The sequence below is a fragment of the Garra rufa genome, chromosome 1, assembly GCF_049309525.1.
Source record: "Garra rufa chromosome 1, GarRuf1.0, whole genome shotgun sequence".
Classification (NCBI taxonomy): Eukaryota; Metazoa; Chordata; class Actinopteri; order Cypriniformes; family Cyprinidae; genus Garra; species Garra rufa.
Window position 1 is genome coordinate 80,460,801 of NC_133361.1, and position 14,697 is coordinate 80,475,497.

The 14,697-nt window shown below is 42.4% G+C and overlaps 12 non-coding genes across 12 annotated transcripts; all 12 read right to left on the bottom strand.

Moving 5' to 3' along the window:
* Positions 1–1,349: 1,349 nt before the first annotated feature.
* Positions 1,350–1,422, bottom strand: trnav-aac (transfer RNA valine (anticodon AAC)). Its single transcript has one exon. It is a non-coding gene; the product is annotated as a tRNA-Val (tRNA).
* Positions 1,423–2,205: 783 nt separating this feature from the next.
* On the bottom strand, positions 2,206–2,278 carry trnav-cac (transfer RNA valine (anticodon CAC)). The gene has a single exon. It is a non-coding gene; the product is annotated as a tRNA-Val (tRNA).
* A 1,178-nt stretch (positions 2,279–3,456) lies between these two features.
* On the bottom strand, positions 3,457–3,529 carry trnav-aac (transfer RNA valine (anticodon AAC)). Its single transcript has one exon. It is a non-coding gene; the product is annotated as a tRNA-Val (tRNA).
* A 982-nt stretch (positions 3,530–4,511) lies between these two features.
* On the bottom strand, positions 4,512–4,584 carry trnav-aac (transfer RNA valine (anticodon AAC)). The gene has a single exon. It is a non-coding gene; the product is annotated as a tRNA-Val (tRNA).
* Positions 4,585–5,367: 783 nt separating this feature from the next.
* Positions 5,368–5,440, bottom strand: trnam-cau (transfer RNA methionine (anticodon CAU)). Its single transcript has one exon. It is a non-coding gene; the product is annotated as a tRNA-Met (tRNA).
* Positions 5,441–7,850: 2,410 nt separating this feature from the next.
* Positions 7,851–7,923, bottom strand: trnav-aac (transfer RNA valine (anticodon AAC)). Its single transcript has one exon. It is a non-coding gene; the product is annotated as a tRNA-Val (tRNA).
* A 783-nt stretch (positions 7,924–8,706) lies between these two features.
* On the bottom strand, positions 8,707–8,779 carry trnav-cac (transfer RNA valine (anticodon CAC)). The gene has a single exon. It is a non-coding gene; the product is annotated as a tRNA-Val (tRNA).
* Positions 8,780–8,905: 126 nt separating this feature from the next.
* Positions 8,906–8,978, bottom strand: trnav-aac (transfer RNA valine (anticodon AAC)). Its single transcript has one exon. It is a non-coding gene; the product is annotated as a tRNA-Val (tRNA).
* A 984-nt stretch (positions 8,979–9,962) lies between these two features.
* On the bottom strand, positions 9,963–10,035 carry trnav-aac (transfer RNA valine (anticodon AAC)). The gene has a single exon. It is a non-coding gene; the product is annotated as a tRNA-Val (tRNA).
* Positions 10,036–11,017: 982 nt separating this feature from the next.
* On the bottom strand, positions 11,018–11,090 carry trnav-aac (transfer RNA valine (anticodon AAC)). The gene has a single exon. It is a non-coding gene; the product is annotated as a tRNA-Val (tRNA).
* A 2,034-nt stretch (positions 11,091–13,124) lies between these two features.
* On the bottom strand, positions 13,125–13,197 carry trnav-aac (transfer RNA valine (anticodon AAC)). Its single transcript has one exon. It is a non-coding gene; the product is annotated as a tRNA-Val (tRNA).
* Positions 13,198–14,181: 984 nt separating this feature from the next.
* On the bottom strand, positions 14,182–14,254 carry trnav-aac (transfer RNA valine (anticodon AAC)). Its single transcript has one exon. It is a non-coding gene; the product is annotated as a tRNA-Val (tRNA).
* Between the last annotated feature and the right edge of the window lie 443 nt (positions 14,255–14,697).

Sequence of the window (14,697 nt, forward strand, 5' to 3'; positions counted from 1 at the left end):
TATATGTTAATAACGGTTACTGTTAAACTCTGTACATAATTATTTAATTTTAAAATATTTGTTCATGTCTTTTCCTGTATTATCTACAACTTAAGTTTCTATTATTATTATTTATTCTATAATTTAAAATTATTTGATTTATTTCTATTTGTTCATTAAAATACCAAAAGTAATATTGTCTTGCATTGTTGTTGTTGTTTTTTTGTTGTTGTTGTTTTTTTATTGACTTGCATTGTTATTTGATCTTGCTTAGTTTTCTAAACGTTAGTATAATAACTGTTACTATTAAACTCTGTATTTAATTGTTTTTTTCCACTTGTGTTTTAAACAGCTTTAGATTTTGTTATTATTATCATTATTATTTCATCTTTAAATTTAAATTGTTTCATTTATTCCCATTTGTTCATTAAAGTACCAGTATTGGCCACATTTGCATTGTGTTTTGGTGTTTTGTTAATAGACTTTTATAGACTTAAGTTAATTTTATAGACTTGCATTGTTATTATCTTGCTCAGGTTTGTAAACACTAAATGTTAATAACTGTTACTATTAAACATTCATAATTGGTCATAATTATTTAATAAAGAACATATTTTTCTAGTTTTTCCTGTGTTCTTCACAACTTTAGATTTTATTATTGTTGTTGTTTAATCTATAATTATTTAATATATATTTAACTATTATATATTTTGGTTAGTACTGTACTGTAATTACATTTTTTCAGTTTTATATAATATGTATATTATTGAACTAGGCCTATAAAAAAAAAATAGAAACTTACTTTTTTGCTGTTTATTGGTTATATTTCGTATATAGGGGTTTTCTGAACATAGTTATACAAATATGAAGTGAATGTCTCTTTAAACATAGAGGTCTAAAATATGATCAAAATGTTATTATCAGTTAGTCACATTCAAATATTTTCTATATCAAACATAACTACACCCTATTATAATGTAAATGTTTATTAAGATTGTACATTTTGTACATTCTACACAAGAATAATTATTTAACATTTTATTTTATCTTTGTTCACAAAGTTCGTTTATTATATATAAATCGTTCTTAAAGTGTATCTACATGAAAGACGATTAGAAATTCATTTTGCGTTATTTGTGGCCTCCATGGCCCGTCCTTTGTTCCTATTGGCTAGTCAGCGCTCTACACCTACGTGCGGCTGGCCGTCGCGTGTGAGGCGAACGTGATAACCACTACACTATGGAAACTTGAAAGTACACAGCCAGCAATCTCCTGGTGATCGCTTGCTGTAAAACGAATAAAGGAAAAGATAACTAAATCCCTCCCCTGACTTTGCAAACAGTTCATGTTTACCCACGAAAGAGAAACACTGTTTCTGCTCGGTTTCGAACCGAGGACCTTTCGCGTGTTAGGCGAACGTGATGACCACTACACTACAGAAACTTGATTGTGATCCACCGTTCTTTTAACTCGGCTTGGCAGAAGGCCTTTGTAGTGTTGACGAAGAAAGCAACAGATCCCTACTTAAGCAATTTTGGAAAAAGCCACCAGCTGTTACCACCAAGTTTCGAACTGGGGACCTTTCGCATGCGGCAAACGTGACAACCACTACACTATGGAATCCTTCACAGAGAAGACTGCCAGCAATCTCCTGGTGATCGCTTGTGGAAGAGCGAACTAAGGAAAAGATAATTAAACACCTCACCTGACTTTGCAAACATTTCATGTTTTCCCACAAAAGAGAAACTCTGTTTCTGCTCGGTAAATTCACTTGGCAGAAGGCATTTGTAGTGTTTACGAAGAAAGCAGTAGATCCCTACTTAAACAATTTTGGAAAAAGCCAACAGCTGTTTCAGCACAGTTTTAAACTGGGGACATTTCGTATGTGAGGTGAATGTGATAACCATTACACTACAGAAACTTGTGCAGAGAAGACAGCCAGCAATCTCGTGGTGATTGCTTGTTGAAAAACCTATAAAGGAAAAGATTACTAAATCTCTCGTCTGACGATGCAAACAATTAATGTTTTACGTCCAAGGCAAATAGCTGTTTCCGCTCAGTTTGGAACCGAGGACCTTTCGCGTGTAAAGCGAACGTGATGACCACTACAGAAACCTGACGGGGAGCCTCTCTTCTTTTAACACTACTTGGCAGAAGAGGCCTTTGTAGTGTTGACTAAGAATGCAGCAGAGCCTGGCTTAAGCAATTTTGGAAAAAGCCAGTAGCTGTTTCCACCCAGTTTCGAACTGGGGACCTTTTGCGTGTGAGGCGAACGTGATAACCACTACACTATGGAAACTTGAAAGTACACAGCCAGCAATCTCCTGGTGATCGCTTGCTGTAAAACGAATAAAGGAAAAGATAACTAAATCCCTCCCCTGACTTTGCAAACAGTTCATGTTTACCCACGAAAGAGAAACACTGTTTCTGCTCGGTTTCGATCCGTGGACATTTCGCGTGTTAGGCGAACGTGATGACCACTACACTACAGAAACTTGATTGTGATCCACCGTTCTTTTAACTCGGCTTGGCAGAAGGCCTTTGTAGTGTTGACGAAGAAAGCAACAGATCCCTACTTAAGCAATTTTGGAAAAAGCCACCAGCTGTTGCCACCCAGTTTCGAACTGGGGACCTTTCGCATGAGGCGAACGTGACAACCACTACACTATGGAATCCCGTGCAGAGATGACTGCCAGCAATCTCCTGGTGATCGCTTGTGGAAGAGCGAACTAAGGAAAAGATAATTAAACATCTCACCTGACTTTGTAAACATTTCATGTTTTCCCACAAAAGAGAAACACTGTCTCTGCTCGGTAAATCCACTTGGCAGAAGGCAATTGTATTGTTTACGAAGAAAGCAGTAGATCCCCACTTAAACAATTTTGGAAAAAGCCAACAGCTGTTTCAGCACAGTTTTAAACTGGGGACCTTTCGTATGTGAGGTGAATGTGATAACCATTACACTACAGAAACTTGTGCAGAGAAGACAGCCAGCAATCTCGTGGTGATCGCTTGTTGAAAATCCTATAAAGGAAAAGATTACTAAATCTCTCGTCTGACGATGCAAACAATTAATGTTTTACGTCCAAGGCAAAAAGCTGTTTCCGCTCAGTTTGGAACCGAGGACCTTTCGCGTGTAAAGCGAACGTGATGACCACTACAGAAAACTGACGGGGAGGCTCTCTTCTTTTAACACTACTTGGCAGAAGAGGCCTTTGTAGTGTTGACTAAGAATGCATCAGAGCCTGGTTTAAGTAATTTTGGAAAAAGCCAGTAGCTGTTTCCACCCAGTTTCGAACTGGGGACCTTTCGCGTGTGAGGCTAACGTGATAACCACTACACTATGGAAACTTGCAAAAAGTACACAGCCAGCAATCTCCTGGTGATCGCTTGCTGTAAAACGAATAAAGGAAAAGATAACTAAATCCCTCCCCTGACTTTGCAAACAGTTCATGTTTACCCACGAAAGAGAAACACTGTTTCTGCTCGGTTTCGAACCGAGGACCTTTCGCGTGTTAGGCGAACGTGATGACCACTACACTACAGAAACTTGATTACGATCCACCGTTCTTTTAACTCGGCTTTGCAGAAGGCCTTTGTAGTGTTGACGAAGAAAGCAACAGATCCCTACTTAAGCAATTTTGGAAAAAGCCACCAGCTGTTACCACCAAGTTTCGAACTGGGGACCTTTCGCATGCGGCAAACGTGACAACCACTACACTATGGAATCCTTCGCAGAGAAGACTGCCAGCAATCTCCTGGTGATCGCTTGTGGAAGAGCGAACTAAGGAAAAGATAATTAAACACCTCACCTGACTTTGCAAACATTTCATGTTTTCCCACAAAAGAGAAACTCTGTTTCTGCTCGGTAAATCCACTTGGCAGAAGGCATTTGTAGTGTTTACGAAGAAAGCAGTAGATCCCTACTTAAACAATTTTGGAAAAAGCCAACAGCTGTTTCAAAACAGTTTCAAACTGGGGACCTTTTGTGTGTGAGGTGAACGTGATAACCATTACACTACAGAAACTTGTGCAGAGAAGACAGCCAGCAATCTCGTGGTGATCGCTTGTTGAAAAACCTATAAAGGAAAAGATTACTAAATCTCTCGTCTGACGATGCAAACAATTAATGTTTTACGTCCAAGGCAAAAAGCTGTTTCCGCTCAGTTTGGAACAGAGGACCTTTCGCGTGTAAAGCAAACGTGATGACCACTACAGAAACCTGACGGGGAGCCTCTCTTCTTTTAACACTACTTGGCAGAAGAGGCCTTTGTAGTGTTGACTAAGAATGCAGCAGAGCCTGGCTTAAGCAATTTTGGAAAAAGCCAGTACCTGTTTCCACCCAGTTTCGAACTGGGGACCTTTCGCGTGTGAGGCAAACGTGATAATCACTACACTATGGAAACTTGCAAAAAGTACACAGCCAGCAATCTCCTGGTGATCGCTTGCTGTAAAACGAATAAAGGAAAAGATAACTAAATCCCTCCCCTGACTTTGCAAACAGTTCATGTTTACCCACAAAAGAGAAACACTGTTTCTGCTCGGTTTCGAACCGAGGACCTTTCGCTTGTTAGGCGAACGTGATGACCACTACACTACAGAAACTCGATTACGATCCACCGTTCTTTTAACTCGGCTTGGCAGAAGGCCTTTGTAGTGTTGACGAAGAAAGCAACAGATCCCTACTTAAGCAATTTTGGAAAAAGCCACCAGCTGTTGCCGCCCAGTTTCGAACTGGGGACCTTTCGCATGAGGCGAACGTGACAACCACTGCACTATGGAATCCCGTGCAAAGATGACTGCCAGCAATCTCCTGGTGATCGCTTGCGGAAGAGCGAACTAAGGAAAAGATAATTAAACACCTCACCTGACTTTGCAAACATTTCATATTTTCCCACAAAAGAGAAACACTGTCTCTGCTCGGTAAATCCACTTGGCAGAAGGCCTTTGTATTGTTTACGAAGAAAGCAGTAGATCCCTACTTAAACAATTTTGGAAAAAGCCAACAGCTGTTTCAGCACAGTTTTAAACTGGGGACATTTCGTATGTGAGGTGAATGTGATAACCATTACACTACAGAAACTTGTGCAGAGAAGACAGCCAGCAATCTCGTGGTGATCGCTTGTTGAAAAACCTATAAAGGAAAAGACTACTAAATCTCTCGTCTGACGATGCAAACAATTAATGTTTTACGTCCAAGGCAAAAAGCTGTTTCCGCTCAGTTTGGAACCGAGGACCTTTCGCGTGTAAAGCGAACGTGATGACCACTACAGAAACCTGACGGGGAGCCTCTCTTCTTTTAACACTACTTGGCAGAAGAGGCCTTTGTAGTGTTGACTAAGAATGCAGCAGAGCCTGGCTTAAGCAATTTTGGAAAAAGCCAGTAGCTGTTTCCACCCAATTTTGAACTGGGGACCTTTCGCGTATGAGGCGAACGTGATAACCACTACACTATGGAAACTTGAAAGTACACAGCCAGCAATCTCCTGGTGATCGCTTGCTGTAAAACGAATAAAGGAAAAGATAACTAAATCCCTCCCCTGACTTTGCAAACAGTTCATGTTTACCCACGAAAGAGAAACACTGTTTCTGCTCGGTTTCGAACCGAGGACCTTTCGCGTGTTAGGCGTGATGACCACTACACTACAGAAACTTGATTGCGATCCACCGTTCTTTTAACTCGGCTTGGCAGAAGGCCTTTGTAGTGTTGACGAAGAAAGCAACAGATCCCTACTTAAGCAATTTTGGAAAAAGCCACCAGCTGTTACCACCAAGTTTCGAACTGGGGACCTTTCGCATGCGGCAAACGTGACAACCACTACACTATGGAATCCTTCGCAGAGACGACTGCCAGCAATCTCCTGGTGATCGCTTGTGGAAGAGCGAACTAAGGAAAAGATAATTAAACACCTCACCTGACTTTGCAAACATTTCATGTTTTCCCACAAAAGAGATACACTGTCTCTGCTCGGTAAATCCACTTGGCAGAAGGCATTTGTAGTGTTTACGAAGAAAGCAGTAGATCCCTACTTAAACAATTTTGGAAAAAGCCAACAGCTGTTTCAGAACAGTTTCAAACGGGGGACCTTTCGTATGTGGGGTGAATGTGATAACCATTACACTACAGAAACTTGTTCAGAAGAGACAGCCAGCAATCTCGTGGTGGTCGCTTGTTGAAAAACCTATAAAGGAAAAGATTACTAAATCTCTCGTCTGATGATGCAAACAATTAATGTTTTACGTCCAAGGCAAAAAGCTGTTTCCGCTCAGTTTGGAACCGAGGACCTTTCGCGTGTAAAGCGAACGTGATGACCACTAGAGAAACCTGACGGGGAGGCTCTCTTCTTTTAACACAACTTGGCAGAAGAGGCCTTTGTAGTGTTGACTAAGAATGCAGCAGAGCCTGGTTTAAGTAATTTTGGAAAAAGCCATTAGCTGTTTCCACCCAGTTTCGAACTGGGGACCTTTCTCGTGTGAGGAGAACGTGATAACCACTACACTATGGACACTTGCAAAAAGAAAACAGCCAGCAATCTCCTGGTGATCGCTTGCTGTAAAACGAATAAAGGAAAAGATAACTAAATCCCTCCCCTGACTTTGCAAACAGTTCATGTTTACCCACAAAAGAGAAACACTGTTTCTGCTCGGTTTCGAACCGAGGAGTTTTCGCGTGTTAGGCGAACATGATGCCCACTACACTACAGAAACTTAACTAGAATCCACCGTTCTTTTAACTTGGCTTGGCAGAAGGCCTTTGTAGTGTTGTCGAAGAAAGCAACAGATCCCTACTTAAGCAATTTTGGAAAAAGCCACCAGCTGTTACCACCAAGTTTCGAACTGGGGACCTTTCGCATGCGGCAAACGTGACAACCACTACACTATGGAATCCTTCACAGAGAAGACTGCCAGCAATCTCCTGGTGATCGCTTGTGGAAGAGCGAACTAAGGAAAAGATAATTAAACACCTCACCTGACTTTGCAAACATTTCATGTTTTCCCAAAAAAGAGAAACACTGTCTCTGCTCGGTAAATCCACTTGGCAGAAGGCAATTGTATTGTTTACGAAGAAAGCAGTAGATCCCTACTTAAACAATTTTGGAAAAAGCCAACAGCTGTTTCAGCACAGTTTTAAACTGGGGACATTTCGTATGTGAGGTGAATGTGATAACCATTACACTACAGAATCTTGTGCAGAGAAGACAGCCAGCAATCTCGTGGTGATCGCTTGTTGAAAAACCTATAAAGGAAAAGACTACTAAATCTCTCGTCTGACGATGCAAACAATTAATGTTTTACGTCCAAGGCAAAAAGCTGTTTCCGCTCAGTTTGGAACCGAGGACCTTTCGCGTGTAAAGCGAACGTGATGACCACTACAGAAACCTGACGGGGAGCCTCTCTTCTTTTAACACTACTTGGCAGAAGAGGCTTTTGTAGTGTTGACTAAGAATGCAGCAGAGCCTGGCTTAAGCAATTTTGGAAAAAGCCAGTAGCTGTTTCCACCCAGTTTCGAACTGGTGACCTTTCGCGTGTAAAGCGAACGTGATGACCACTACAGAAACCTGACGGGGAGCCTCTCTTCTTTTAACACTACTTGGCAGAAGAGGCCTTTGTAGTTTTGACTAAGAATGCAGCAGAGCCTGGTTTAAGTAATTTTGGAAAAAGCCATTAGCTGTTTCCACCCAGTTTCGAAAACTGGGGACCTTTCGCGTGTGAGGAGAACGTGATAACCACTACACTATGGAAACTTGCAAAAAGTACACAGCCAGCAATCTCCTGGTGATCGCTTGCTGTAAAACGAATAAAGGAAAAGATAACTAAATCCCTCCCCTGACTTTGCAAACAGTTCATGTTTACCCACAAAAGAGAAACACTGTTTCTGCTCGGTTTCGAACCAAGGACCTTTCGCTTGTTAGGCGAACGTGATGACCACTACACTACAGAAACTTGATTACGATCCACCGTTCTTTTAACTCGGCTTGGCAGAAGGCCTTTGTAGTGTTGACGAAGAAAGCAACAGATCCCTACTTAAGCAATTTTGGAAAAAGCCACCAGCTGTTACCACCAAGTTTCGAACTGGGGACCTTTCGCATGCGGCAAACGTGACAACCACTACACTATGGAATCCCGTGCAGAGATGACTGCCAGCAATCTCCTGGTGATCGCTTGTGGAAGAGCGAACTAAGGAAAAGATAATTAAACACCTCACCTGACTTTGTAAACATTTCATGTTTTCCCACAAAAGAGAAACACTGTCTCTGCTCGGTAAATCCACTTGGCAGAAGGCAATTGTATTGTTTACGAAGAAAGCAGTAGATCCCCACTTAAACAATTTTGGAAAAAGCCAACAGCTGTTTCAGCACAGTTTTAAACTGGGGACATTTCGTATGTGAGGTGAATGTGATAACCATTACACTACAGAAACTTGTGCAGAGAAGACAGCCAGCAATCTCGTGGTGATCGCTTGTTGAAAAACCTATAAAGGAAAAGATTACTAAATCTCTCGTCTGACGATGCAAACAATTAATGTTTTACGTCCAAGGCAAAAAGCTGTTTCCGCTCAGTTTGGAACCGAGGACCTTTCGCGTGTAAAGCGAACGTGATGACCACTACAGAAACCTGACGGGGAGCCTCTCTTCTTTTAACACTACTTGGCAGAAGAGGCCTTTGTAGTGTTGACTAAGAATGCATCAGAGCCTGGTTTAAGTAATTTTGGAAAAAGCCAGTAGCTGTTTCCACCCAGTTTCGAACTGGGGACCTTTCGCGTGTGAGGCGAACGTGATAACCACTACACTATGGAAACTTGCAAAAAGTACACAGCCAGCAATCTCCTGGTGATCGCTTGCTGTAAAACGAATAAAGGAAAAGATAACTAAATCCCTCCCCTGACTTTGCAAACAGTTCATGTTTACCCACGAAAGAGAAACACTGTTTCTGCTCGGTTTCGAACCGAGGACCTTTCGCGTGTTAGGCGAAGGTGATGACCACTACACTACAGAAACTTGATTACGATCCACCGTTCTTTTAACTCGGCTTGGCAGAAGGCCTTTGTAGTGTTGACGAAGAAAGCAACAGATCCCTACTTAAGCAATTTTGGAAAAAGCCACCAGCTGTTACCACCAAGTTTCGAACTGGGGACCTTTCGCATGCGGCAAACGTGACAACCACTACACTATGGAATCCTTCGCAGAGAAGACTGCCAGCAATCTCCTGGTGATCGCTTGTGGAAGAGCGAACTAAGGAAAAGATAATTAAACACCTCACCTGACTTTGCAAACATTTCATGTTTTCCCACAAAAGAGAAACTCTGTTTCTGCTCGGTAAATTCACTTGGCAGAAGGCATTTGTAGTGTTTACGAAGAAAGCAGTAGATCCCTACTTAAACAATTTTGGAAAAAGCCAACAGCTGTTTCAGCACAGTTTTAAACTGGGGACATTTCGTATGTGAGGTGAATGTGATAACCATTACACTACAGAAACTTGTGCAGAGAAGACAGCCAGCAATCTCGTGGTGATTGCTTGTTGAAAAACCTATAAAGGAAAAGATTACTAAATCTCTCGTCTGACGATGCAAACAATTAATGTTTTACGTCCAAGGCAAAAAGCTGTTTCCGCTCAGTTTGGAACCGAGGACCTTTCGCGTGTAAAGCGAACGTGATGACCACTACAGAAACCTGACGGGGAGCCTCTCTTCTTTTAACACTACTTGGCAGAAGAGGCCTTTGTAGTGTTGACTAAGAATGCAGCAGAGCCTGGTTTAAGTAATTTTGGAAAAAGCCATTAGCTGTTTCCACCCAGTTTCGAAAACTGGGGACCTTTCGCGTGTGAGGAGAACGTGATAACCACTACACTATGGAAACTTGCAAAAAGTACACAGCCAGCAATCTCCTGGTGATCGCTTGCTGTAAAACGAATAAAGGAAAAGATAACTAAATCCCTCCCCTGACTTTGCAAACAGTTCATGTTTACCCACAAAAGAGAAACACTGTTTCTGCTCGGTTTCGAACCAAGGACCTTTCGCTTGTTAGGCGAACGTGATGACCACTACACTACAGAAACTTGATTACGATCCACCGTTCTTTTAACTCGGCTTGGCAGAAGGCCTTTGTAGTGTTGACGAAGAAAGCAACAGATCCCTACTTAAGCAATTTTGGAAAAAGCCACCAGTTGTTGCCACCCAGTTTCGAACTGGGGACCTTTCGCATGAGGCGAACGTGACAACCACTACACTATGGAATCCCGTGCAGAGATGACTGCCAGCAATCTCCTGGTGATCGCTTGTGGAAGAGCGAACTAAGGAAAAGATAATTAAACACCTCACCTGACTTTGCAAACATTTCATGTTTTCCCACAAAAGAGAAACTCTGTTTCTGCTCGGTAAATCCACTTGGCAGAAGGCATTTGTAGTGTTTACGAAGAAAGCAGTAGATCCCTACTTAAACAATTTTGGAAAAAGCCAACAGCTGTTTCAAAACAGTTTCAAACTGGGGACCTTTTGTGTGTGAGGTGAACGTGATAACCATTACACTACAGAAACTTGTGCAGAGAAGACAGCCAGCAATCTCGTGGTGATCGCTTGTTGAAAAACCTATAAAGGAAAAGATTACTAAATCTCTCGTCTGACGATGCAAACAATTAATGTTTTACGTCCAAGGCAAAAAGCTGTTTCCGCTCAGTTTGGAACAGAGGACCTTTCGCGTGTAAAGCAAACGTGATGACCACTACAGAAACCTGACGGGGAGCCTCTCTTCTTTTAACACTACTTGGCAGAAGAGGCCTTTGTAGTGTTGACTAAGAATGCAGCAGAGCCTGGCTTAAGCAATTTTGGAAAAAGACAGTACCTGTTTCCACCCAGTTTCGAACTGGGGACCTTTCGCGTGTGAGGCAAACGTGATAATCACTACACTATGGAAACTTGCAAAAAGTACACAGCCAGCAATCTCCTGGTGATCGCTTGCTGTAAAACGAATAAAGGAAAAGATAACTAAATCCCTCCCCTGACTTTGCAAACAGCTCATGTTTACCCACAAAAGAGAAACACTGTTTCTGCTCGGTTTCGAACCGAGGACCTTTCGCTTGTTAGGCGAACGTGATGACCACTACACTACAGAAACTTGATTACGATCCACCGTTCTTTTAACTCGGCTTGGCAGAAGGCCTTTGTAGTGTTGACGAAGAAAGCAACAGATCCCTACTTAAGCAATTTTGGAAAAAGCCACCAGCTGTTGCCGCCCAGTTTCGAACTGGGGACCTTTCGCATGAGGCGAACGTGACAACCACTGCACTATGGAATCCCGTGCAGAGATGACTGCCAGCAATCTCCTGGTGATCGCTTGTGGAAGAGCGAACTAAGGAAAAGATAATTAAACACCTCACCTGACTTTGCAAACATTTCATGTTTTCCCACAAAAGAGAAACACTGTCTCTGCTCGGTAAATCCACTTGGCAGAAGGCAATTGTATTGTTTACGAAGAAAGCAGTAGATCCCTACTTAAACAATTTTGGAAAAAGCCAACAGCTGTTTCAGCACAGTTTTAAACTGGGGACATTTCGTATGTGAGGTGAATGTGATAACCATTACACTACAGAAACTTGTGCAGAGAAGACAGCCAGCAATCTCGTGGTGATCGCTTGTTGAAAAACCTATAAAGGAAAAGACTACTAAATCTCTCGTCTGACGATGCAAACAATTAATGTTTTACGTCCAAGGCAAAAAGCTGTTTCCGCTCAGTTTGGAACCGAGGACCTTTCGCGTGTAAAGCGAACGTGATGACCACTACAGAAACCTGACGGGGAGCCTCTCTTCTTTTAACACTACTTGGCAGAAGAGGCCTTTGTAGTGTTGACTAAGAATGCATCAGAGCCTGGTTTAAGTAATTTTGGAAAAAGCCAGTAGCTGTTTCCACCCAGTTTCGAAGTGGGGACCTTTCGCGTGTGAGGCGAACGTAATAACCACTACACTATGGAAACTTGCAAAAAGTACACAGCCAGCAATCTCCTGGTGATCGCTTGCTGTAAAACGAATAAAGGAAAAGATAACTAAATCCCTCCCCTGACTTTGCAAACAGTTCATGTTTACCCACGAAAGAGAAACACTGTTTCTGCTCGGTTTCGAACCGAGGACCTTTCACGTGTTAGGCGAAGGTGATGACCACTACACTACAGAAACTTGATTACGATCCACCGTTCTTTTAACTCGGCTTGGCAGAAGGCCTTTGTAGTGTTGACGAAGAAAGCAACAGATCCCTACTTAAGCAATTTTGGAAAAAGCCACCAGCTGTTACCACCAAGTTTCGAACTGGGGACCTTTCGCATGCGGCAAACGTGACAACCACTACACTATGGAATCCTTCGCAGAGAAGACTGCCAGCAATCTCCTGGTGATCGCTTGTGGAAGAGCGAACTAAGGAAAAGATAATTAAACACCTCACCTGACTTTGCAAACATTTCATGTTTTCCCACAAAAGAGAAACTCTGTTTCTGCTCGGTAAATTCACTTGGCAGAAGGCATTTGTAGTGTTTACGAAGAAAGCAGTAGATCCCTACTTAAACAATTTTGGAAAAAGCCAACAGCTGTTTCAAAACAGTTTCAAACTGGGGACCTTTTGTGTGTGAGGTGAACGTGATAACCATTACACTACAGAAACTTGTGCAGAGAAGACAGCCAGCAATCTCGTGGTGATCGCTTGTTGAAAAACCTATAAAGGAAAAGATTACTAAATCTCTCGTCTGACGATGCAAACAATTAATGTTTTACGTCCAAGGCAAAAAGCTGTTTCCGCTCAGTTTGGAACAGAGGACCTTTCGCGTGTAAAGCGAACGTGATGACCACTACAGAAACCTGACGGGGAGCCTCTCTTCTTTTAACACTACTTGGCAGAAGAGGCTTTTGTAGTGTTGACTAAGAATGCAGCAGAGCCTGGCTTAAGCAATTTTGGAAAAAGCCAGTAGCTGTTTCCACCCAGTTTCGAACTGGTGACCTTTCGCGTGTGAGGCGAACGTGATAACCACTACACTATGGAAACTTGAAAGTACACAGCCAGCAATCTCCTGGTGATCGCTTGCTGTAAAACGAATAAAGGAAAAGATAACTAAATCCCTCCCCTGACTTTGCAAACAGTTCATGTTTACCCACGAAAGAGAAACACTGTTTCTGCTCGGTTTCGAACCGAGGACCTTTCGCGTGTTAGGCGAACGTGATGACCACTACACTACAGAAACTTGATTACGATCCACCGTTCTTTTAACTCGGCTTGGCAGAAGGCCTTTGTAGTGTTGACGAAGAAAGCAACAGATCCCTACTTAAGCAATTTTGGAAAAAGCCACCAGCTGTTGCCACCCAGTTTCGAACTGGGGACCTTTCGCATGAGGCGAACGTGACAACCACTACACTATGGAATCCTTCGCAGAGAAGACTGCCAGCAATCTCCTGGTGATCGCTTGTGGAAGAGCGAACTAAGGAAAAGATAATTAAACACCTCACCTGACTTTGCAAACATTTCATGTTTTCCCACAAAAGAGAAACTCTGTTTCTGCTCGGTAAATTCACTTGGCAGAAGGCATTTGTAGTGTTTACGAAGAAAGCAGTAGATCCCTACTTAAACAATTTTGGAAAAAGCCAACAGCTGTTTCAGCACAGTTTTAAACTGGGGACATTTCGTATGTGAGGTGAATGTGATAACCATTACACTACAGAAACTTGTGCAGAGAAGACAGCCAGCAATCTCGTGGTGATTGCTTGTTGAAAAACCTATAAAGGAAAAGATTACTAAATCTCTCGTCTGACGATGCAAACAATTAATGTTTTACGTCCAAGGCAAAAAGCTGTTTCCGCTCAGTTTGGAACCGAGGACCTTTCGCGTGTAAAGCGAACGTGATGACCACTACAGAAACCTGACGGGGAGCCTCTCTTCTTTTAACACTACTTGGCAGAAGAGGCCTTTGTAGTGTTGACTAAGAATGCAGCAGAGCCTGGTTTAAGTAATTTTGGAAAAAGCCATTAGCTGTTTCCACCCAGTTTCGAAAACTGGGGACCTTTCGCGTGTGAGGAGAACGTGATAACCACTACACTATGGAAACTTGCAAAAAGTACACAGCCAGCAATCTCCTGGTGATCGCTTGCTGTAAAACGAATAAAGGAAAAGATAACTAAATCCCTCCCCTGACTTTGCAAACAGTTCATGTTTACCCACAAAAGAGAAACACTGTTTCTGCTCGGTTTCGAACCAAGGACCTTTCGCTTGTTAGGCGAACGTGATGACCACTACACTACAGAAACTTGATTACGATCCACCGTTCTTTTAACTCGGCTTGGCAGAAGGCCTTTGTAGTGTTGACGAAGAAAGCAACAGATCCCTACTTAAGCAATTTTGGAAAAAGCCACCAGTTGTTGCCACCCAGTTTCGAACTGGGGACCTTTCGCATGAGGCGAACGTGACAACCACTACACTATGGAATCCCGTGCAGAGATGACTGCCAGCAATCTCCTGGTGATCGCTTGTGGAAGAGCGAACTAAGGAAAAGATAATTAAACACCTCACCTGACTTTGCAAACATTTCATGTTTTCCCACAAAAGAGAAACTCTGTTTCTGCTCGGTAAATCCACTTGGCAGAAGGCATTTGTAGTGTTTACGAAGAAAGCAGTAGATCCCTACTTAAACAATTTTGGAAAAAGCCAACAGCTGTTTCAAAACAGTTTCAAACTGGGGACCTTTTGTGTG